The 25,231-nt window shown below is 43.6% G+C and overlaps 1 long non-coding RNA gene across 4 annotated transcripts in view; it reads left to right on the top strand.

Moving 5' to 3' along the window:
- LOC147914628 (uncharacterized) overlaps window positions 1-25,231 on the top strand; it is a 160,161-nt gene that overhangs the window by 87,109 nt on the left and 47,821 nt on the right. For 2 of the 4 annotated variants that reach the window (XR_015555113.1, XR_015555110.1), the window contains one exon: window positions 6,215-6,301. The exons of the other annotated variants lie outside the window; for them this stretch is intronic. This is a non-coding gene — a long non-coding RNA (uncharacterized LOC147914628). The remainder of the gene's footprint in view (window positions 1-6,214; window positions 6,302-25,231) is intronic. 4 annotated transcript variants of the gene reach the window in all.

The following is a 25,231-nucleotide window of genomic DNA, read 5'->3' as shown; positions in this document are numbered from 1 at the left end:
GAAGGAGGACTCGATGACCCTAGCTTTGGACCCTGAATCTGAGTGACTTCTGTGGTACTAGGAGCTGTGGCAGCTGGACATGTCCAGAAAGAAACTTCGCAGTGAAACAGCTGTTACCTTTGAGACAATATTTTGTGAAACAAAACAAAACAAACATTCTCTGAATGTCAGCTGAAGAACTGGCTTAAAATAAGCTTCATGTCCAGGAACATATCACCTGTCAGAAAAAACAAGTGCCATTTAAGGAATTCCTTTAACCAGACACGGCAGGCAGGTACCCAACACACCTTTTCCGCTGTGTGACTCATCACCAGGAGGGAGCTCAATCATAAACAAGGGCAGATTTTTCTTTGTTACCTAGGCTTCTCGAAGGAGGGGGAATGCCCCTCTTACACGAGACACTCCCCATCGCTCTAGGGACAATCTAGGTAATCCCTCCAAAGGCCAGTGCAAACATCTCCTTCTTCTATCTTCAAAATGCAACTTTCCTACAGACCTGTTGTTGGTTTGGAAACCTAATGCTACAATCTAGAATCTTAGAATTGGGGATGTCCTTGGAGTCCCTAGACTTACATAATGTTACACATGAGGAAATTGTGCCTCATCAGGTGATTTGTCCAAGGTTACACAGCAGGGCAGTCACGCATCAAAGGCTAGCTCTGAGCTTTGCTAAATCCTGCCGTGTGCTCTTGCCCTGCGGCATGCTGAGCCATGACTTTGGACCTGTTATGTATGGATGCTAAAATGCAATGGTATTTAGTTGATCAGATTAACCAGCTGTCCCCTAGCAGAGAGCAGGTCCAAAGAGCTGAATATATTTTTTGAAGCTGGGGAAGGGTTTGGGAGGAAAGTATAGTTACAGGGGTGAGGGGCAGACGTGGCTTTAGCACCACCAGAATCTGCCAAACCTGTGCCAAAGCCAACTTCTCCTATTTCCCCAAGTCTTGCCCTGAGCTTCTTGGGTGGTTAAACTTCTGTTGTCCTTATTCTCAAGCCATTTTCTATTCTAATCAGTAGTAAACCAGTCAAATTCTAGAGCTTCAAAGGAGCAGGAATAGATTCTAGACTTTCCAAAATTTTTATAAGAGGAACGAACCTTAGGTACATCTAGTCTAGCTGACTCGCTGTTCACAAATGAGCAAATTGAGGCTCCAAAGAGGTTAAGTGATTTGTCTGTGGCAGTGCTGTTAAATGGAACTTTCAACAATGTTGAGAACATTCTGTCTCTGCATTGTCCAATATGGAACCACTAGCCTCATGTAGCTGTTGAGCACCTAAAATGTGGCTAGTGCTACTGAGGAACTAAATTTTTAATTTTATCTAATTGTAATTAATTTAAATAGCCACACGTGACTGGTGGCTGCCATATTGGACAACATAGGTCTAAGGTCACAGAGCTAGGATGCAACACTAGGTCTCTTTGATTTTAATTCCTTTTCTTTTTTCACTACTGCTACATAGAACTCTAGATTGAGGTGGACTTTCTCTGTGGAGCAGGAGACTTATGGTGACAGGTCCCTGGACAAAGCTTCCAGGTCGGCAGTAGTGGTTAGAGGTGTCCTGTGAGAGGTCACTAGTGGGGAAGAAAATATGTCTCCCTAGTATTAGAATATATGGGGTTCCCTAGGTGGAAGGGGAATAGAGAAGTTCATTCATTCATTCATTCTTTAAGGAAATATTGAGTGTCCACTGTGTGTCAGGTGGGTGCCACATAAGTTCAGAGGTGAGAGAACTGTTTGTTGCTGGTGAAAGTCCCCAGCTTCCTTGGCAAACACTGCATGTCATGCTGCAGAAACACGAGGCTGTACAACCTCACTGGGTCAGTACTGATGGATCCTCTGCTCACCCAGACTCTGCATCCGGCCTCTCAGGCAAACAGCATGGTTTCTTCTAAATCTAGACTGATTTCTTTCCATGAATTCAGCCCAGGAGGATATAGTAAAATCATGGCTGGGAGGATGATCACGTGGGCTGTTTTCGTTTACTTTAGGATTAGAAGTCCAAGCTCTGTAGAGAATGAGCCACAGCATTACTCTGGCATCTGCATAATGTAAACTTACTCCATCCTTTCATGGGTGACAGTGAGTTCTCCATAGACTACCTTGAGGACAGTTATTATTAAAGGTCCTTATTAAAGACTCTTAACATGCCTCTGTGTGTGTGGGGTGTGTGTGGGTGTGTGTGGGTTCATTCATACTCATAGGCACATGCACATTAGGGGAGTAATGATGGTTAAGACTTTTTTTTTATCCTTATAGAACTTAAATATGGTCTGAAAGAGACACAGGTATACAAATAACTAAAATTAAAAGAAAAGTGGCATAAAATGTAGGGATGCCATTCAGGATGAGGAAATAGTCACTCTTGCTGAACAAAATCAGTAAAAAGAAATATTGACAAGGTAGCCTTGGAGGTGGCCCTTGAATGGTCTGTCAGATGAAGATGGAGGAGGGCATTTCAGGTGAAGAAAATGGCAGAAGCAAAGAATCAGAGGTGGGAGAGCACAGGGAGGGAACAAAGAATAGGAAGCTATACTATCTGATTAGAACATGGAAACTGCAGATGGGGCAGTAATAGAGAGCCAATGAGAAAGGTGATAACCTGGGGCCTGATTGTCTGGCTAAGGAATTTGGACTTTACCTTGTAGTCAGTAGGGAGCTATTGAAGGTTTGAGCCCTGGAGTAATATGATGAAGCTGAGGTAATGTTAATTAGTCTAGTGACAAAAGGATGAATCATAGTGGGGAGAATCAGATGCTGGGAATCAGTTAATGGTGATTTCTGCAGTGCAGGGAAGAGGTGATGTGCTTTTGAAGGAGAGCAGTGGCAGAGGAGAATGGGTAGATATTGTGTAGTTCTTTATCTGATTGAATGAAGGGAGAGGATCAGAGTCAAAAATAATGCTGAAATTCCAAGCCTAAATGACCAAAGAGATGGAGAAAGCATCAAGAGAAATAAGGAAGTCAGGAGGAAAGGCAGGTTTAGGGGAAAAGCTGACCATCCTGATGGAAATATCCAGCAAAACACAATGGAGGCATTGAGGGCTGGATGTCGGGTGCTAGGGAGTAGTGGGATGGAGATGTAGTTCTCAGAGCTGAAGAGGAGGTTGTTCATAAACTAACCACGTTTCTGAGAAGAGATGGGGGCCAAAGATAACCCTTAAGAAATTGTAGGGAAGACAGAACAAAATACTTCATAGCCAAGGGAGGAGAAGTGATGCAGGGTGGGTTAGTCAATAAATCTGGGTATTCAGCTCCTGTTGCTGGAGATGTATTGATGAACAAGACAGACATGGTCCTTACCCTCATGGAGCTCACTATCCACTGGAAAAGACAGATAGAGCAAGTAAGCAAAGTAATCAGTAATTATAAACAGTGTAAGCGATGAAGGAAATAAGCTAGATGCTGTGATAGAAGATATTAAGAGTGGATGACACACCCTTTTAGAGGGGTCGTTAGGGAAGACCTCTTTCAGCAGATGTCATTTCAGCTGAGATGAGCAGGTGAGAACTTGGCCATTTAAAAGAGGAGTGAGGTGAGCATCCCAGCAGAGGGAAGAGCATGGCAAAGATGCTGAGACAGGATAGAGCTTGGCAGGGTGGAGGTGCTGGCAGGTGGCTGAGATGACTGGAGCCTGGAGACTGAGGAGGAAGGGGACATAAGATAAAACCTGGAGACTGAGGAGGAAGGGGCCAGATGATGTAGGCCCTGGGAATGAAATTTGGACTTGATGGTAAAAGCAAAGGTCAACAGCATGAAACTGAAAACAGCTTAAAGATTGAGTGAGGATTGAGAGAAGACCATCACTTCAGCCATAAGGATGGGATTGGTGATCTTCAAGGGAGCAGAGGAGAGACATGGTGGCTGAAGTTAGTTTGCAATGCTGGGGGATTTGAAGCATCTGGAGACCCTTTCTTGAAGAAGTTTGGTGGTAATGAGGGGCAAGGAGATAGGATGTTCTCAAGGATACCAGCCAAGACCATACTCATCTCAGATACTTAGATAGTCTTGCTGAGAGTCACTAACCAAGGCTTATGTGTATCACTATAGCTGAAGTCATAAAGGAAAAATGGAACACCTGGCCCGTGTTCAAAGCTGTTCCTGAAGTCCCCCAGGAAGGCATAGTAGAAAGCCAGCATTCCTGTTAAATATGAAGACTAGAGCAGAGGTCACTAGCAGGGCCAGCCCAATTACTGGTTGAGTGGCTAGCTTTTGCAGCTCATAGCTGATGTCAAGGCCCCCAGGCTTTGAGATGGATTAGGAAAGCCCCAGGCCTGGTTAGCCAGCTAGGGAACAGACTGTGCGACCCCAACTATCACTTCACAGTGTGCTTGACTCATGGGTGTTGACAATTGCAGTCTAGTTTTAATTATACTAGGCGGTGTTTCATAATACTTCTGTCAACCAATATTTTGTAAAAGGCCATGAAGTTTTAATAGTTGGCTGCTTCCAGAGAGCTCTTAGCTTTTAAACCCTAGCTGAAGGAGGCTGAGTGAGATCTGGGTTATAATTATAAGGGTTGAGAAGTGGCTGGGAATACTATAAATGCTGAATTAAAAAGAAACTCACCTAACATCTAAGGCCTGCTCAGGGAGAAGTGCTGAATCAACCCTATGCCTGCTGCCCTGGGTCTTTGAACTTCCTGGGACAAAGGGCAGGAACCAGGTCTCTAGCTGTGAAGGTGTCCTGAGGAAGAGGAATGACCAAAATTTGCCTTCCTTGCCTCTCTTGCAAGCCCCATGTGTGCCAGGGTCTTTGGAAATCCGGGGAGAAATCAGTGGAAAAGGGAGGTGGGAAGTCCAGCACCAATGTGCCCTGGTCTACCTGGAGTAATGTTTCTTAAGCCTCCCATGTGTCACTGTCATTACCACGGAGCTTTTAATAACGCCTATGCACTGGCCCTGTCCGTAGACCAAACACATCAGAATCTTTACTGCCCAGGCTTCAGAATTAAAAAAAAAATTCTCTGTGGTAGGCTGAATAATGCTCCCTGCCCCTGAAAGATGTCCACATACTAATCCCTGGAACCTGTGAATGTTATTTTATATGGCAAAAGGGACGTGGCAGAGGTGATTAAATTAAAGATCTTGAAATGGGGAGATTACCCTGGTTTGTCTGATTTAATCACAAAATTCCTTATAAGAGGAAGTGTCAGAGGCAGAGAGAAGGCCAGGTGATGGTGAAAACAGAGATTGAAGTGATGCACTTTGAAAGTGGAGGAAGGGGCCACAAGCCAAGGAACACAAGCAGCTTCTAGAAGCTGGAAAAGGCAAGGGACAGATTTTCCCCTGCAGCCTCCAGGAGGAACACAGCCCTGCAGACACTTTCATTTTGACCCAATGAAACTGATTTTGGACTTCTGGCCTCCAGAACTGTAAGAGAATAAATTTGTGTTTTTTTAAGCCAACAAGTTTGTGGTAATTTGTTACAGCAGCCATAGGAAACTAATACAATCTCCATAGGTGATTCTAATGAACAACCAAAGTGAAGACTCAGTCATGGAGAACCTTGCCACTCAAAGGACCAGTAGCATCTGCATCACCAGGGAGTTTATTAGAAATGCAGAGCATCAGGCTCCACCCTAGACCTGCTGCAGCAAAATCTGCATTTTAACAAGATTCCCAGATGATTTGAATGCACACAAGTTTGAGAAGTGGTAAATTCTACAACAATGGTTTTCTATCCTAGCTTTACTTTAGAATCTCCTAGAGAACGTAAAAAAATACAGATCCCAGGCCAGAGCATGCTGTTTTTAGAAGTGTCCCAGGGTGATTTTAATGTGAAGCCAGGGTAAGAACTAGTGATCTGGAACAAAAGGTTTTCAGACTGAATGACTAGGAGAGATTGTTGAAAAATGAGGATTCCTGGGCTCCATCTCCGAGTTTCTGCTTCCGTAAGTCTGGATGGGGTCTGGGAGGGTGCATTTTTAACAAGTGTTTAAGGGAACCCTAATAACACAAGTGACCACTCAGATGAACGTGGTGGCCCCCTGTCTGCCTGGACCACATAGCTCTGCTGTAATAGAGACTGCCTTCTCCCTCTGCAATCTGCCACATCCAGCCTTTGTTCATTGTTTAGGCCTTCCTCTACCCACTCTAAGCAGAAAAGCTCTATGATAGGCCCTTGGGCACCTCATACTGAGGAGCTGGCTGGGTAGTAGGCAGGAAGTGCTCATCCGGAAGGTAGCATCATTATTGATTAGGTTATTCATTTCAGATACTGAGAAATACGTGTGGTGGTAGCAGAGGAACTGAACCAGCTATGCAGCCAAGGTCCAGGGGGCAGCTGGAGATGGAGATTTGTGTGAGTAGACTCTGCCTTACCCAGTCCTGTGAAGGCTTCTGCTGTTCCAGGCCCTAGAGTCTGATATGCCAGTTCCCTTTGCACCAGAACGCCACAGTATCTGTCCCCTAGGGCATTGCTCTCTCCATGCTTCCCCACTCATTTTCTATCAAGTATTGTTATTATTATTGTTATTTTTGGTGAGGAAGATTGGTCCTGAGCTAACATCTGTTGCCAATCCTCCTCTTTTTGCTTGAGGAAGATTGGCCCTGAGCTAACATCTGTTCCAGTCTTCCTCTATTTTGTATGTGGGTTGCCGCCACAGCATGGCTTGATGAGTGGTATATGTCCACGCCTGGGATCCGAACCCTTGAACTCAGGCAACCGAAGTGGAGTGTGCTGAATTTAACCACTATGCCGCTGGGCTGGCCCCCAAGTATTATTTTATTTTTGACATGAGTTCTGAAGACAATGCCGTTACCCAAAGGATTGACTTTAATGCTGGAAATTTTAAGCATTGTGAAGAAAAATCTTCAAATCACATTGGTTCTAGAGCTAACCTCTACTTGTCTAGCATTATAGCCTCATATTTGTTTTTGAAATAGTTATTGTTTTCTGTAATACTATTATGTGTTTGAACCCTGGCTCTGCCACCAGTTGAGTATTTTTGGACAAATCATCTAACCTCCCTGAGACTATTTCTTCAACTGTCAAGTAGGGATAGTTCTACTTAGTTCAAGTGCTGGTGTGAAAATTGAGAGATAATGTACCTAAAACACATAGTCTAGTACCTCACTAAATGAGGATTATTTTTTAATAATTACTATGTAGATTATTAATTAGATCATTTTATCTGGGAATGAGATCCAATCAGATAAACTAGAGGAAGGTTCAGATCCTAGAGCATCTTTAGAGGCAGTTGAGGTAAAGGAAGGTCTTCACCTCCTCCCCTCATGATAATTTTTGAGAGGCTGAGTGTACAATCAGAAAATTTATCTGAAACTTGAAAATAAGCAAAAGAGAATACCAGGGATTCTTTCAGAGCTTGGGTTGGCTTTCTATCATCTGGGCTATTTTATAGCTCTAGAGAAGTAGATGCTGACTTGTAAGTTTTTATCTGCTAGAGATGCAAATAATTTCTGTCCAGTAGAACAAATACCCTAGAAGCTTACAGTTTATGGCCCTGTTGGACATTAACCAGTTTTGTATCTTTTTTTAATGTGTTTTTTTTTTTTTGAGGAAGATTGGCCCTAAGCTAACATCTGTTGCCAATCTTCCTCCTTTTTTCCCTTTTTCTCCCCAAAGCCCCAGTAGATAGTTGTATGTCATAGTTGTACATCCTTCTAGTTGCTCTGTGTGGAACACTGCCTCAGCATGGCTTGATGAGCAATGTGTAGGTCCACGCCCAGGATCTGAACCAGCGAACTCTGGGCCGCCGAAGCAGAGTGTGTGAACTTAACCGCTATGCCACTGGGCTGGGCCCACCGGTTTTGTATCTGACTCAGCAATCTTATCCTAAGGTTGCTTATAAATTCATAGCTTCTCAAATGCTCTCTGAACAGTGTTAATTGGTTAAAATATTTGACATACATTAATTTTATATTTGCACGAAAACCATGATTTTACCTTTCTGAAAATTACTGTTTTGAAACTGTCTGCTTATATGCAGTTTGTCCAAAGCTTGACCCCTTGGGAATATCAGTTTAAGGGGAGGTTTGATCTGGGTTCTGTGTTATAGGTCTGTTTTTCCTGTTGGAGCATGCACGGGGTAAAAAGAAAGGGCGATCCATAGAAACAGAGTATTTGTACATTGATTGTTAAGTTATAATTTTATTTGTCACTATCTTTTTTGACTTCTGGAGGACGTTATTCATACTATAACAATAGTGTATGTATTATAGCTAGATATGTATGTCTGCCTCCTCCATTAAATGGTATGTTCTTTGAAGAAAGTGATTGCGTCCCATGCATCTTTGATTCCCAGGCCCTAGCACAGAATACGGCCCTTAGAAGCAAATAAATATCTAATTGAAATGAACAAAGCTCTCTAGGTCCTTGCTGCTCCAAATATGGTCATGGACCAGGAGCCTGGGCATCAGCTGGGAGCAGTCAGAATACAGAATCTCAGGCCCCCCTCTAGACCCACTGAATCGGCATTTCAATACAATCCCCAGGTGATTAAAATAGAAATAATTGCTATGAGAGAGTATTGTTTCTGAGATTAAAGTGGCACAGATTTGTGCTCTCAGGGTGGAATTCTGGTTGGGTCAATAAAATCTATGACTTGTGGATGGCAGAGCCATTAAGCTTGGTTTGGCAGGAGAGGTGTTGGCATTCGTTGAGAAAAACTCTGCAAGCGAAGACCTTTCTGCCCTTCTCAGTTCTAGCTTGGGCCCTAAAGCCTTTATTCAAGAGGAGAGTCTGACTTCATTTCTGTTGGCTCCAAGCCCAAAGCAACTAGAAGCTCAGGTTATCCCTTCGTGGAATCATGATGGTTAATCATACAATTTAAATCTCCATTTGTCACATCCAGAGCTTTAATTGTCAAGGATATTTGCCCAATATCTTTAGTGAAAAAGCCAAAGACAAGGGAAGAAAGACGAACAGAAACATTTGGGAGAGTCTCAGACACAAAATCTTTAAAAGGAGAGGTAGTTGTTACCTGGCTGAAATATGTGATACCTTCAGATAAGAATCTAGAGTTACAGAACAGGGATCTTCAAAAATATTTGCAAAAAGATTTCACTTCAATTTCCTATCGGAAAGTGATGATTTTTCTTTTTGTCTGAGGCATGCTTCATTTGTTCCTGATAAATCCACAAGCCCAACTGTAAAAGAATGAGGATTTTATTTATTCTCCCAACAAAGTGATTAAACAATTCAGCAACTCGACAGAATCAGCAGAGCAGAGTCTCATAGCTGGAGGAAGCCCTCTGAATCATCTCAGCCAGGGTTTGCAAACCCAAATGCCTTCAGGAGCTGAGCAAGTGAAGCAAATATGAGACGGCAGTTAGCTGGACGGCATTAGGGGTGGTTAAGACTGTGGGAACTGAATGCTTAGAAAAGTCATTCACATTTCTGAAACAACGTTGGCCAAATAAAACACATCTGTGGGCCTAAGTTGGTCTCTTTATTTATATTTCAGAAACCTGAGATCCAGAAAAGTTAAATTTTCTGCCTAAGATCCCATACTGTAACTTAAGCATTGAAACAAATACTCCATCTGTGACAGCTCCTCATGTTTACCCACATGGAGGGGACATTCAGATTGTATTTGTATACACAACTGTGTGTGTGTGTGTATTAAACCAAACAGCTTCAATTCTAAGAACTGGTTATTTGGAAAATAGTTGCTAACAACAGAAAGAAAGCAACTACTCTAAACCACACAAGGTACCACCGGGAGAGAGTAAAACCAGTGAAACCAGCAGTCTTTTCCATTCCTCTGGCACACATTTTTACAGAGCTATAAATAATTGTATTTACAGATCTTGGATGTTTTTGAAATAGTAATAAAAGTCCGTATGTTTTAAGAAAAAAACTCCTGGCTTTAAAATGTAATTGGCTAATTACCTAGAAAAAGATGGCACGTTCTTCTGAGGAGGTGACAATTAGTGGCTGGAGCCATTACCTTGGTTGGCTTGCTCTGCCCTAGACAGAGCCAGAGTGCACCACTGGACTTTCCTCAAACTCGAGTTTAGCAGAATGCACAGGGATCGCTGTTTCTAACTTCCTGATCAGTTACGTCTGGAGGTCCTCCTCTGCCAGCTTTCTTTACAACAGGCCAGTCATTAGCTACTGTCCTTCTGTAGAAAGGTGGAGAAAGAGGCAAGCAACAAGGTCAGTTGGAGCCCTTTGGAGTCTGGACCACATTCATTCAGCAGACACAAGAGTTCTCTGTTTAGCATTGTTCTGTGTGAATACAGTACGGTTTTATTACTTTCCCTGTGCCAGGTACTTTGTGTGCATTTTTTCATTTAATTCTCACAACAAATCAAATAGTAGTACAATTGACATCCCCATTTTACAGATGAGGAAACTCAAGTTTAGAGAGCGTAAGTAATTTGCTTATGCAGTTGATTTGGGATTCAAACCCAGACCCACCTCCCTCCAGAGCCGAAGCTTTTAGGCACTATACTTCCTACACTTGTCCAAGTGACCAAAGGCAAACTTGACTCCCATGGTCTTTGTTTGCTTGCTTGCTTGCCTCTGCGCTTTCCTCCAATGTGGCCCTTATCCATGGAGGAATCAGAACAGCAGTCTACGGCCAGGGCTTTGAGCTCCGAATGGGGAGAGTGCCAACTTGGTTCCTGTCTTGGGGGAGAGGTTGGATGTGTGTTATTTACTAAGAACCCAGTGTTTAAAAAAAGAGTTTTGGGAGCTCCACCTGGTGAGCCAGTAGAAATAGGTGTTTTGCAGCACTAGTGTCTAAAAAGCAGATTTTCAAAAATCAAATCCCATTGTTCTACTGACTTCAGTTATAAAATCAGAGGCAAATTCCCACAGGCTGGAACGGAAAAGGCCAGTCCTCGATTCACTGGGTTGAAAACATTTGGCAGGAACTGACCTGGCCTGGCCCATGGAGGGCATAGCTCAGAAAGTACGCAGTCCTCTCTTGACCCTGGAGTCTCCGTTCCAAGGCGAGCCCCTTTCCCTCTCGTCCCTTTCCCCCTGACTTTCATCAGACTTGTCAGGGTCTCTGACCATAGTAGCTCTTAGCACTGCTTCCTGTGATTCCGTCTACTCTGACTGTTCACAAAGGGGACTCCTGGAGCAGGGCTGCACTGTCACGCTCTAATGTGGGCATAATCCTCCAATGCAGGTGTGTTCTATCGGGAAAATTCCAGATTCCAGACCTAATGCCTTGTTTTATGAATTTTATAATTTCATACACCTATGTATCAAACTGGCCTAAAATAATATATGTGTTTGAAGCAATTGGGGAATTTTTAACGATGAGTTAGAATTTTTCATTCCTTTAGTTGCATTCTGAGGCCATTTTCCTGAATGCAAGTCTTTTGGGATTGATTAACTCTAAGCTTGTTTTGGGGTCCCAGCAAATTTAATAATAATCTAAATAATAAACATCCTAAGATTTTGGGTGTCTTTTACTTAGTCTGTCACATCCCTATAATTCCATTTGAACACTTCCACTCTCTTCCCCATCCCTCCTCCCAGAGCAAACAAGTGTACTTTTTTTTTTAAGGTGGAGGGTAGAGATTTTGTCCTTGCCTGTTCTTCCTGGAATAACAGTCATTATAACGAAGGGACTATATGGAGGGCTGAATCTTTCTGTTGTGCCAGAGGTCTGCAGCATAAAGCTGGGAGGAATATTGTACAGTATACAAGGCATGGGTTTCAAAGCTGACAGACCTGGTTATGGGTCCTGACTGTTTCTCACCTGTTGTTCATCTCTGGGCCTTTGTGTCCACATCTATGAAGTTAGGGCAGTGCAGTCATGTATTGCTTAATATTGGGGTATATTCTGAGAGATGCGTTGTTAGGCGATTTCGTCATTGTGCGAACATCGTAGAGTGTACTTACACAAACCTAGACAGCATAGCCTACTACACACCTAGCTATATGGTACTAATCTTATGGGACCACCGTCATATGTGTGGTTTGTCGATGATCAAAACATCGTTATGCGGCACATGGTGGTAGTGCCTGCTCATAGGGTGACTATGCTTTAGAAACTGCTGGTACACAGCAGTTGCTCAGTGATGACTATTTTTTTAGGAGAAGTTAAACAAATAATATGGATAATTCTCAAAGTTGAGGTGGAGGCAAAATATAGGGAGACTTGTTAGTGGGTATATTTGAGCCCCCCAGTGCACTTTTACACTCCTCTTTTCTGATCTTTATCGTGCTTATAGGGCAAAGCAGGCCTGGTTCCTTTTTTGTCTTTCACCCTACTCATAGGAGATTCATGTGGTGGGCTGGCTTAAGGCCATACGTGATGGTGAAATAAAAGGCCTGAAGGGAATTTCCTTTAAATGGTGATGCACTATTAAATGCCAGAAGAAATGTGTGTATACTCTCTAGCGCACACCCACAAACTCTCACAGCAATGCACATGACTAGGATCATTTTAGCATTCAATATACTTATTAAAAGCAGAAGGAAGTTTTTATCCCTATTGCTAGTCTCTGAAGAGTCAGCATTCTGACACCTGAACCTTCCCTCTCCCCCATAAATGCTTGATTCTGAGGGCCACAGGAAGCTGTGGGTCTGACTAGATGTAAGAGAAAGCCCTTCAAGTACCAGAGCAGGAGCCAGCTAGGGCTGCTGAGCATGGCCTTGCCTCATCTCAGAGTTGGCATGACCTCTTATAGGGAGGGCAAGTGGTGGTTACCAAGATGGAGTAGGTGGAGTGTTATAACCCAATGCCAAGAGTTTTTAAAACCCAAACAGTTGTCAAATAAGAATGATAAGCACCACAAAATGCAGCTACCTGCCTCCCACCCACATCTAACGTTGGTACCATGTCACAGCAGAGCTCCCTGGCAGAGCAGCCAGGAGCCGCTCTTTGCCTTGGGCATTCCAGACAGCAGAACACTGTTCTTCTTTCTCTCTTTTAGTGACTGGATGCTTCTCTGGGTGAACCACAGCAACAGACTGAGCTGACTAGAACAAACTAAAATTAGGATAGACATCTCTGCTGCTAAAGGCAGCATAGCCACAGCCCATGGAGGAGGTAGAGGGATGAAGAAGGAAATTTCTTTCTTGGTCTTATTGTTGCATCTCCCAAAGAAATGACCGATGCTATTTGGGTTATGTATTGGTGACCACGCACCCAGTTAACTCCTATTGTGCTGTTTCAGTCTGAAAAGCATAGTGATTTGGATGATAAATTATACCTTATTTATGGGCCATGAAGCATGGAGTTTATACACCTTTGCTGGTTGGTGGAGAGATGAAAATAAGGTGGAAATAGTCAGATCTTGGGATTAGGAGCTAAGACAACTTCTTAAGTTAATAGCAACCAAACCAAAATTATATGCAAAGGATGCAATAGGCTGTTTCTTTGGTGTTAACATCAGCCTGGGCTGGTGTGATGGTAGAGAGGGGCAGTAGCAGGGTCTGGCTGGTCAGTGGGCAAATTGGCAGCATTGTGATTTCAAAGGTTTAGAGCAGGACTTAAGCCAATGGGTGGGGATTAGAGGAGCAGGATCCCCCTTGGAGTGATGAATATTGACAGGAAACTGGCTGAGGTCAGAGGAAAGAACCAAGGCAGACTCCAGGTATACAAAGTGGGCAAGCACAACTGGGGTTAGCTATGGGGAAAGGCTGCAGTTCAGTGAGCATGTGGGTCCAGAGGGCTCACTCCAAGAGGAGCCTGCTGTGTTCATGCAAGGCACTTACCTAGGTTACTGCATTTAATATTCACAATAGGCTCGGAAAGTGGGTGTTATGTCCCTGAAAGAGGTGAGGCAGCCAAGGCTCAGAGAGTTTAAGTGACCTGCCCTAGATTATAGAGCTACGAAGTGGCAGAGCCGGGAGTGTAACCCTGTTCAATCTGGATGTAAAGTCTATGCTCTTCTTTCTACACCATGCTGCTTGAAAGATAAGCGGTTGTTCCAGTCAACCACTCGGGGAAGGACATAGGTGCAGAGTAATCAGAGAGCATGATGCCTTCTGGACAGGGCAAGTAATTGGGTATGTCTATGATAGAAGAAGCATGTCGGAGAGTGATGTGAGATTAGATTGGGAAGGCAGGCAGGAGCAGGACATAAAGGGCCTTGGAAACTGTGCTAGAGAGTTTGGACTCTAACCTGTAGGCAATGGGAAGAAGCAGAAGAGTGACAGCATCCAATTTGTATTTTAGAAGGATCGTTTTGGCAGCAGGGTAGTAGCTGGATTCTCAAGGAGGAGTGGAGGTGGGAGAGAATAGAAGACCCCTTAAGAGGCCAGTCTAGCAAAGAAATCTTTCAAACATATGATTGAGATCACATCGAGCCCCTGCCTTAAATCCTTAGATTCCCCATTGCCTTCCAGATAAAGTAGAAGCTCCTTGGAAAATCCCACAAGGCCTTTCATGACAGTTCTTGATATCTTTCTAGCCACCTCCCCTCGTACTCCCAGCTCACTCAATACCCATGATTCCTGAATACTTGCTGTTTTCTTTGCTTACTGTGGCTTCCTCAAGCTTGGCAAACTTATTCTCAAGCTTCAAATTCCAGTTCAAATGTTATCCCATAGGGGAAGGTTTCTCATATTACCTGGCAGGGTTTGACTCTCCTTCCTCACATAGTTCTTTAAACATGCCCTTATTAAAATGGCCTTTATCTTGTTTTGTTTTTTTTTTTTTCCCTCCCCAGTGGCCCAGTACATGGTTGTATATCCTAGTTGTAAGTCATTTTAGTTCTTCTATGTGAGCTGCCGCCACAGCATGGCAACTGACAGATGGGTGGTGTGGTTCCGTGACCAGGAAGCGAACCCGGGCCACGAAGCGGCGAGCAATGAACTTTAACCACTAGGCCATTAGAGTGGCTCTATCTTCTTTTATAATGTTCCCCTTCTTGTCTGTTTTTGAGCTTCTTGAGGGCGGTGATTATGTCTGGTTCATTTTAGATTCCCATCATTTAGCTTGGTACTTGGCATGTAAAAGATGCTTCATAACCAGCACCCTCCTTCCGACATTTGCGGGGCTGGGGGAAAGAGTACAATTAGAGGCCTCGGGCGCATAACCCATCTCTATTCTCCCTCAGCCTGACACCCCAGCTCTGTCTAGAACCACAAGGAATTTTGCACACATGTGTATATGGACAATCCAGGCCTTATGTCCAACCCCTACCCATGCCCCTCCACCACTGTAAACAGCCACCTCTTGGCCACCTTCAAGCCTACAGATGTGCTCTCTGGTGATACAGTATACTCTTGGGAGGATGGATCTGGGGGAGAGTCCATCACAAGCAGGCTTGGGCCATTTGGATAGGGAATCTGCAGTCCTGGGTGCAAAAACATGGCCTAGAATTAGGGTCTATGGGCCTATGGTGGCAATGTCTCTTTGGTTCTGTGGACTCCTTGAAATATGTTTAGGGGTGTGACCAGAGAAGGGACAGAGCAGAGCCCTTTAAAGTGTGGAGCCCAGGTTGTTCAGCTTCTAAGGAGGTACTGTTCATCATTCTGTGAAATATGTGAGATAGTAAAGATCTGAAGTAAAATAATAACATGGGAGAAATTGGGCTACTTTTGAGAATCCACTATTTAAGAAGAAGAAACCACAAGCCCTAGTGTCCAGTCAGCTGGGTGGGGAGAGAAAGATGAGTAGAGTATCATCATATCATCACAGGCTCTGCTGGTGGGAAGAATGATATTGTGCTATTAGCTCAGAAAGGGAGGAACATGTGTGGGAGTGAGATCAGTGTCAGATAAGGGAGGAAATGTTCAGTAGTTGGAAATGTGGAGTTTAGAGCCCAAGACAGAGGTAGAGGTTGGAAATATGGATTTGGGAGTCATCAGCACATAGATGGTAGTTGGAACCATGGGTATGGCCAGATTTCCCAAGGAGAGACTGTAGACTGAGAAGGCTTCAACAGCTGACAAAGGGAGTTCGTGAAGAAAATTGAAAAGGAGTAGCTAGAGAGATACATGGAAATCCAGGGCAGAGGGAATCATGGAGGCTGTTGGAGCTGGGCAACAGTTTCAAAAAGGATGGAGAAGATCACAATGCCAACTGCCAAGTCAAGTATAAGAAGGCTGAAGAATACCCATGGGGTTTAAATAAATAAGAGGTCACTGGTGACCTTAGTGAAAGCAATTTCAGAGGAGGGGCAATGGCTGGAAGGCACGCTGTGTTGTATTTAGAAGGCAAAGTGGAGACAATGTCAACTTAGTTCTTCAAGAAGTTTGGATGTGGGGAAAAACAGCCATAACTTGAGGATGACACAGGATTAGGAATAGTTGTTATATGTTTTGGTTGTGTTTCTTTAAAACGTGGGGGAGTCTAGAGCATTTATATGTGCTGAGGAGAAAGAGAAGAATGAGAAGGGAAGGTCCAAGATGTAGGAAACAGAGGGGAACTCAATGGAGGAAGGTCGCTGGTGCAAATGGGGGTCGCTGGGACGTAGACAGGGATTCACAGGCAGGAGGTTGATTAGGCAGTGCTCTTGGAATCAGTGCCTATGTAAGGAAGGGAAAGGAGTAGGCTAGGATGGAGGGAGAAGTTGGGCTATGATGCAGCCGCAATGAAGGCCTCAGCCAAGGTCATGGGGAGCTCTGAAGCTGGGGCAGCCTTTCAGAGTTATGCAGAGTTGGAACAAGGGGACTAGGCCTTTATACCCCCACATCAACCTATCATTTGATGCAAGATTCCCTGGGAGGGAGTGTGACCTAGGGCAAGGTGACTCTTTTCAGTCACAGCAGTCCCTGAAGATGGCTGATAGCTGAGGGCTTCTGCCAGCAGCACTCCCAGTAGCTGAAGCAACAAATCCTTCAGTTGCGAAGGGAAATCCAGGCTGCATATCTGTATCAGTCAGGGTTTAGCTAGAGAAGCAGAACCAGTAGGAGATATATATTAAGAGATTTATTGCAAGGAATTGGCCTACACGATTATGGGGGCTGGCTAGGCAAGTCTGAAATCTGTAGAACTGGCCATCAGGAAGGACAGTCTGGAACTCTTAGGCATGGGCTGAAGCTGCTGTCCATAGGCCGAATTTCTTCTTCAGGGAAGCTTCAGTTCTGCTCTTAAAGCCTTTCAACTATTAGATCAGGACCACCCAGATTATCTAGAATAATCTCCCTCACTTAACGTCAGCCGATTCTGGACTTTAATCACATCTTCAAAATACCTTCACAGAGACACCAATATTAGTGTTTGATTGAATAACTGGGAACAACAGGCTAGTCAAGTTGACACATCGAAAGACCATCACACCATCAGGGTATCCACTACAGTTCCAAAAAGGCAGAAGTGAGTAAATATAATTTAATTTCTCTTACACACATTACTGTAGTTCAGTTGGACTCACTAATTTGTTTTGGTGTTTCTGTAAAAAGCGTTTTCTATATCTAAGCATTGACTTTCAAACATGTGACTACGACCACGTATATATGGAATGGCCAAAATATTAACAACATATCCTGATTTTTATAACAGAATCTCCGTGAGGGATGATCTTCAAAATATTTAGCCACAGGTGCTGCTGTGACCCTAACCAGCAAGAAAAGATGTCAGCCACGAACAATTGCTAAAGCCACGGAAGTTCATACTGGCTGAAACCAATCCTTCTCTCAGCCACCTGGGGAGCCAGCTCTGTCTGAATCCTTATTCCCGCATAGTCAGTTCACCCAAGGTGGTAAGCGTGTAGTTATCGATAAGGCAACCAGTCTGGGGTTCAAGCCCCTTCACACACACAGGGTACTCTCGAGCTGGGTGAGTGCTTTCTCAAACACCTGGCTGGTAGGGGAATACTAAAGCTATGCTTCTCAAACTTTTGGTGCTAAGACTGCCTGATAATTTTAGGAAATTCAAAAAAAAGTTTCATCAAAAATTTAAAATCCTCGGGCCGGCCCCGTGGCTTAGTGGTTAAGTGCGAGCGCTCTGCTGCTGGCAGCCCGGGTTCGGATCCTGGGCGCGCACCGACGCACCGCTTCTCCGGCCATGCTGAGGCCGCGTCCCACATGCAGCAACTAGAAGGATGTGCAGCTATGACATACAACTATCTACTACGGCTTAGGGGGAAAAATAAATAAATAAAATTATAAAAAAAAAAATGTAAAATCCTCTTTTGGCATCAGCAAAAGGGATGATATGCTCTGCAGTCTTTCACTAAGGTGTCTATACTTGGCCTCATATTTGGAGCCATAGGTCAAACTCTGCATCTAGACTGGGCTTCTCTTCTCAGTGGCAGTTATTCTCCCCAAGCATGGGTGCTCAATGCCTGTCTGCCCTTAAGGAGCAACATCTATTGCTTCCTATTGAGTGTTTTCTCCTCAGGAGCAGAGGAAACATTTAGTTGCCCTCTACTTATCTTCATCCAGTCCTCCCAACTTCCTTGTCTCCACCTAGCCCAGCTCCCTGGGCTTCCCTTTTCCCACTCCTATCACCCGCCTTGACTGCCCAGAAGAACAAAAGGGCCCTATTCCCCCCCTGGAACTCCAGGCCCTTTTCCTTCTGCCCTCAGCCCACCCTAAGAGCCTCTAAGTGCAGGTGAGAGAGGAGGCCTGAGATACAGGCCGGCCTCTGCCCAGAGGCCCAAATGGCTGAGTGTAGTGAGAATCCAGCTTTAACTGGAGCCATGTGAGGAGCAGAGCAATGTTCTGCTCCATCTGAGGCAAATGTAATTAAGAGGCTATCGGATTTCTGCTTCAGACTTCATTTTAAGAGGTTTAAAATTTGTCAAACGTGATCTGCTGCAGGCTGGGATTTGGAGAATAAATAAGGTCACTGTATGAAGTTTGTGCTGTTGTTATTCGATCATAGATTTTGAGGTCCATCCATTTTGCTGATTTTAGATCAGAAAGTAGGCCTCTGGTATCACATGATTAAGAGGCAAAGTGACCCTCCCTCCCCCAAAAGAATTAAAATGGCAAGCAAGCCAGATTGTGGATGACTTGGTTACTTTGGGCAGTTTTCCAAGATCAAAAGTAAAACTGCTGAGATACCAAACTCTGCATGTCATCATCTTTATAAGCAACTTCCCATACGGATGATTATACTGCATGTAGGAGCAAGTTTGCATCATACGTGCTGTTACCGGCATGAACTTCTTTTTGGCAGCTTCATGAAATGAGTTTCCTTCTCCTTCCCGTGACCCAGCTCCTGACTCTTCCTCCGTCTACGAGAAACCCACCCTAAGCTCCCGAGTCTGCAGTAAAGGGATCGTGCAAAATTAGCTCTAACAGATTAGGGATCAGGATTTGGAAAGCAAAGAGTGAAACCTAATCTTGGTAATCTCTGGCTTGTTCTTGGTTTTAAAACAATGTCTCCTTAGAGAGCCTAATTCGCTAGAGTGGTTGAGGAGTTAAATTTTTCTTCCTAGATTGGATTTTCCTGGAGTCACATATTAACAGGACTTCAAAGCCCTTTTTAACAGGTGAATTATAACAGGTGTAATGTAAAAAGAATCAGCAGAATGGAACAAGTCAAGAATCTGGAGGTTTTGTGGACAGAGAACAAATATAATAGTTAACATGGTTTGGATCATCTTATTTTTTGAGCATGTGCTCTTGTCTATGAGTATTTTTTTCCTTAGAGCAATTGTGACATTTTCCAATTTAAGTACAAACTTGGCTACCTTTTTTTTCCCATCTATCTCCCTCACACCCCTCTTTTCCCATTTCTCTATAGATTAGTTCATCTGGGGTAGATAAGATATAAGACAAAATGGAACCTGAGAAGGGGACTGTTCTCTGTTTAATCTGCCAGTTTGGCTGGGATTGAAGTTAACGTGTGCTATCAAGGGCATGAACACAACTAGCAGCTTCTCCAAGGCAACCTACTTCTGGAGGAGTGGCGAGTGGGGACAGAGTCTCCAAAGCATTAGCCCTAGAGGCTGGAGGAGGTGAAAAAGAGGTCCGTCTAATTGACGTACGGGCTTCTGAGTAAACCACGTCCAGAAAGGGGGTGATCTCCTGGTATCTTACATGTTGCCTGAGCCAGGAACAAGTGGGCCAGAAGGCCTGGCCCTGCCCTGAACAGCTTCAATAATTACTTAATTATACTCCTGCCTACACTACTTGGCCTCTGAATCTAGGCTGCTTTAAAGGGCCCAGCACAGAGGCACTCGGGGCTGGGCTGGTTGGAACACTGCTCTGGCCACAGGCAGGGATAAAGGGGAACCTGGAGATGTGGACTATCCCTGCCTTTGCTCTGTCCAACTGGCTGTGTGACCTGTAGTAGGTTATGAACCCATTCTGGACCTCAGTTTCCTCTCAGTGAAACAGGCTGTTATGAGGAGGAAATGAAATAACACCTAGCTCAAACGTGGTTTGAGAAAGTGCCAAGCTCAGTGTCATACCTCTTCCCCTATCATGCTGACCTCCACGGTGGTCCTGGGCCTTATAGAGCTTGGAGACCCAAGAATATTCTAGGGACCCCAGAGGAATACATTACTGTGGAAAGACAGACCCAAAATCTTACTCACAATTATGCTAAGGAAGTCTCAGTTTATCTTCTTTCACATACAAGAAGTTATGACCAAGCTGTTAAAAACCCCATCTACAGACGCACATCAGAACCAAAGCAACCAAATGAGAGCTGGAAAATGTAGTTTTCCTGTGATACTGAATTTTTCAAAAACATTTTAGAACTGTTCTTTGGGGATTTTCTCTAGAGCTGGTTTACCAGCCACCTAAAGACGTTAATCACAGTTTATTTTTAGCCTAAAACATTACCCATTTGGGTTATTCACCTTGACAATAAATGACTTTTGAAAATTTCTGATAACCTGTTTTTCAAAAGAAGTTTTTCCAGTGCTGAGGAAATTCTAAACAAGGTCATCAAGCTCTAAAGGAAATTCCCAAAGAAGAATTTTGAGTAATGGTGGCAGCTTTCCTGGGGAGGGAAAGCGTGTTGTGGGTGCTTTGAGGCCAGAAGACCTGGGTTTGATCTCAGCTCCCTACTTTCTGTCTCTTGGACATGTTACTTAACTTGTCTGACCATCAGTCAGAGGAATAGTACTGAGCTTGAGGTTAAGGTAAAGACTCAATAAAATCATGTTTATATAGCACCCGGCACACATGCACACAATAAGATTTCCTCCTACTGATACTTCGAATACAACTGTATTCATTTAGATGTATGAAAATAATATTAATAATATTAGCTAATGTGTTGAATAACAACTATGTGCTTTGTGTGTATTAAGTTATTTAATCCTCACAACAGCCTTATATGGTAGATACTATGTTTATCCTATTTTATAGATATGGAAACGGAGACACTGAAACATTAAGTAATAAGTCTAAGGTCATAGAGCAAGCAAGTTGCAAAGTTAGGATGTCCAAACCTGGGAATCTAGGTTCAGAGTCTCTATTCTTGGCTCGGCGTTATCCTGCACTTGTTAGAACGTTAGTCATTACTTTATTATCACATTTTATATTTTTCTGAGGGATGTGTGGGTGGGAGAGTGTGTGTGTGTGTGTGTGTGCGTGCGTGCACGCATGCAATGTGGAAAGGAGGGAATCTGAGTGGGTGGGGTGGATGCCCAGGCTGTATGAGAGCTCCTCTTGGTGCCCATGCTCTGGCCACACCTGCCAATGTGAATACAGCAGAGCTTTTCCTTAAGAAGCTTCATGGGTGCAAACAAATGCAAGAGCCGGAGCAGAAGGCTATTGACTGTCCATCACCGGCAGCTCGAGCTACAATCACTCCTAAGTGTCCCTTAGGACTGAGGAACGTAGTTTCTGAACTAACCTAGTTGTAGGTAGAGGGATAGCTATTGTTCTTTATAGTTTGTTGTAATTTCGTACTAATAATAGTCTCATAATCTCATTTTACTGATGATATGGAGGAAGAACAACTTGCCAAGATCACCCAACTAGTAACTGGAGAAACCTATTGAATCAGTTTCCTTTCTACCATATTGCTCAAGCCTTCCCTTCTTAGAGGAGTGAAGGTCATCTAATTCCTTCTCTCCATTTTTGTTTTCATTTCCACCCTCTTTCTAGAAGCGAAATTGACTCCTAGAATGGTGAAGAATGTGAAGCAGAGAGCTGCATGGCATTAAAGAGAGAAGTAGAGGAGCAGCAAGGCCTGTGGGCCAGTTGGCTGCCTGGGGTGGAGGCCCTGGCTACTGACCTTTGATGTCCCCTAAGCAGCCAAGTGACACATCTTTTTCCAGCTCTGCCTACATGGCTTCCATTGTTAATCCTGAGTGGCCATTGGCTGACTGCAGAAGCAGAGCCCCAAATGTTCTGTGCAGCAATGACCTTGACACAGCACAGGAAAAGCACTCAACTCTCGGCTCTGCACAGTGGTTTTTCACCAGTGCAGCCTGGCCCTGCCCTTCCCCAAGGAAGGAGGTGGACACACAATGCAGAAGAGTGCTGTTGAATTTCCCAGGACTTCAGGCACATTCTTTACCTAGCTGACTCCAGGTCAAGGACCTACATCCATTCCCAAGTTTATGCCATTGTTTTCTGATTCTTCAGCCTTAAGGACTGTCTGTCTTCCCAGGGGAGGGAAAGACCAGGTATTTCTGTTTAACTAAATATATAAATTTACAGATGGCTAAGTCCTGGGCACCGTGCATCCTGTTAGGTGACTGAGGAGCTTGTCTTTGTGCAGATAAACCTGGAAGGTGGAGCTGGGAGGATGTATGGAAATATTCCAGGTGGAAACAGATCTTGTTTACATCAAGTTTGCCCTAGAAAAAAGTCCGTTGGGAAAGCGATGGCTTGGGCTGTAAAGTATATACTTTTCTCTAACTCTATTTGTTATGCTCAACATTACTTTAATATTTTTTAATTAAGCAGTCTGTTTTACTATATTATTATAAATTATCTTGTTTTCTAATCATCTTATCTGTTTGCCTTGTCTACTTAGGTAATCACTTTTGGGAGAATGGAAAAGAATCTTTCCCTCTCTTGTTTCTCAGTAATCCATCACATAACTGTAGCAGATGTAGGGGATCAGAATTGGCCACCCCAGAATGTGTCTCTTTGCTTTGATTATTTTCTTTTATTTTCAATTTTTTTGGTGAGGAGGATTATCCCTGAGCTAACGTCTGTGCCAATCTTCCTCTATTTTGTATGTGGGACGCCGCCAGAGCATGGCTTGATGAGCAGTGCGTAGGTCCACACCTGGGATCTGAACCCACAAACCCTGGGCCGCTGAAGCAGAGCACTGGAACTTAACCACTATTCCACTGGGCTGGTCCTTGCCTTAATTATTTTTGAGGATGAAAGACTCTGAAAGAAACTTTGACCTTCCCCCTAACTGCCTAAAAGAATTTAACATAGAAGGCCTATTCCAGGAAGGAGCTAACACCATTAACAATGTATAATGTATATTATACATTATAGTATAATATAAAATAGGTGTGATAGGCACCAACGAGCCATTTTTATCAAAGTTTTGTCTCTCCAGGTCACATTGCCTTTGGTGGCCCAGCAAACAATTATGTAACAAACATTTGCATTTCCACCTCCATGTAAATTGCCTTCCTCCCTGTAGAAGACCCAAATGACTACCCCCTTCATCCTCCTTTGTCTTTAGCTGAAGATGATATTTAAGGTGGCAGCTTTGGCCATTCTAGTGAGTTACTCAGTTGTTCTGGGTTGCTCCCATGCATACATGTTATTAAACTTTGTTTGAGTTTCTCCTGTTATTCTGTCTCATGTCAATTTAATTCTTAGACTAGCCAGAAGGACCTAGAGGGTAGAGGAATTGTCTTCCTCCCCTACAGACAATTGTTATTCTTTTTGACCACCCATCATCTGAAGCTCCTTCCTCTCTTTGGGGAATCCCTTATCTTATGAGACAGAGCCCAGTTCCTCCTATTGAAGCTGACAGTTCCTGACACTGAATTTCCTAGTGTTCCTTGCAGTTAGGACGTGGACATATGATTCTGGTTTTACCCAGCAGATAGTCCTTGAATCCACTAGTGGTATGAAGAAGGGAACATGCAGAACACACACTGGTGATAAGTGTTGGATACCATGGCAGCTACTCTAATTCCTGGAGGCAGCAGGGTCAGTGGTTCTAGTATCAGCATCAGTGGTTCTAGCATCAGCATCCAAGGACTAGTGGTGGTGCAGGGTGGTGGCCCTGCTGTCTTCACTGGATGAATCCTGCAGCGGGGTTTACAGTAGTGTCCCTGGCTGCACAGTCTTTAGGCTTTATTCTCTGGATCCCCTAGAAATTCTTTGAGTTACCCAATGTCCTTTCAATAAATTCTTCTTCTTCTTAAATTAGCTAGAGCCTATTTCTGTTGCTTGTAACAAAGCATCCTGAGAGATACAATGTTAAAGCAAACACTCAATAAATATTTGTTAAATGACTAATTAAGAACTTTTGACATTTCCTCTAGTCCTAATGAAATTCAAGACCTTCCTAAAGAATATGTACACAAATAGGGAGGCAGAAATGGATGCAGACTATTTAGGGAACAAAGAAGAGGAGAGTTTTGTTACAACAGAAAATTCACATAGAAGTGTAATGGGACATGAGCCTACAAAACTAGATTGGGGAGATATTGTGGAGGACCTTAAAAAGCCAGGCTAAGGAGGTTGGGATTAGTCTCCAGGTTTGGGGATGTGTTTGCAAAACTAGAGAGTTTGTAGTATTGGCTGTCAGTTACTCCAGAGTGCATAGCACAATATTCCCAAAATATTATGTGTAGAACCTACATAAAGAGAATATTAATAAGGAATAAGGGATCTGTAGTCATATATGTTTGGGAACTAGTAGATCAATTGAAATTCAAAAGATTTCTATACTCTTCTAGCAGGATGAATTTCTAAGAGGGAGCATTCAGTAAGCAGCACTTCTCAAACTTATTGGATATAAATTTCACCCATCTAACAATGTTGATGAGAAAGAAGTCCCACACAAGGGGATTAATCCTGGTTTCCATTATCAATCAAGTTGCTTATTTTAGTGAACTTTCAGCAAATCAATCCAAAAGAAGAACATTTGAGCTGAGTGAATAAAAGTGTAAGACCTGATAATTGCTGCTTCTTGTGGCTGCATCCTGGCCTTATGCTGGACTGGCCTGGACTCATGTTGAGTCCCTCTTTAGCTTTAATGTAACTGTTCCCAAGCACTTTACGACCTCAAGGTTGACACCCTATCACAGGGACTATCTCAGGGCTGTGCAGTGGTCAGCTAATGGCTTTAATAAAGGGAGAAGTTTGGTAAGGTTCTGAGCACAATTATATATATATATTTTTTAAGACTTTATTTTTTAGAACAGTTTTATGTTTAGAGCAAAATTGAGAGGAAGGTACAGAGATTCCCCATATATCCCTTGTCCCCATACCTGCATAGCCTCCTCCATTATA

This window comes from Ceratotherium simum, chromosome 18, assembly GCF_057802395.1.
Source record: "Ceratotherium simum simum isolate JZ-2026a chromosome 18, ASM5780239v1, whole genome shotgun sequence".
Taxonomy (NCBI): Eukaryota; Metazoa; Chordata; class Mammalia; order Perissodactyla; family Rhinocerotidae; genus Ceratotherium; species Ceratotherium simum.
Note: the sequence above shows the minus strand (reverse complement) of the source record. Positions and strands in the feature narration are given on the sequence as shown.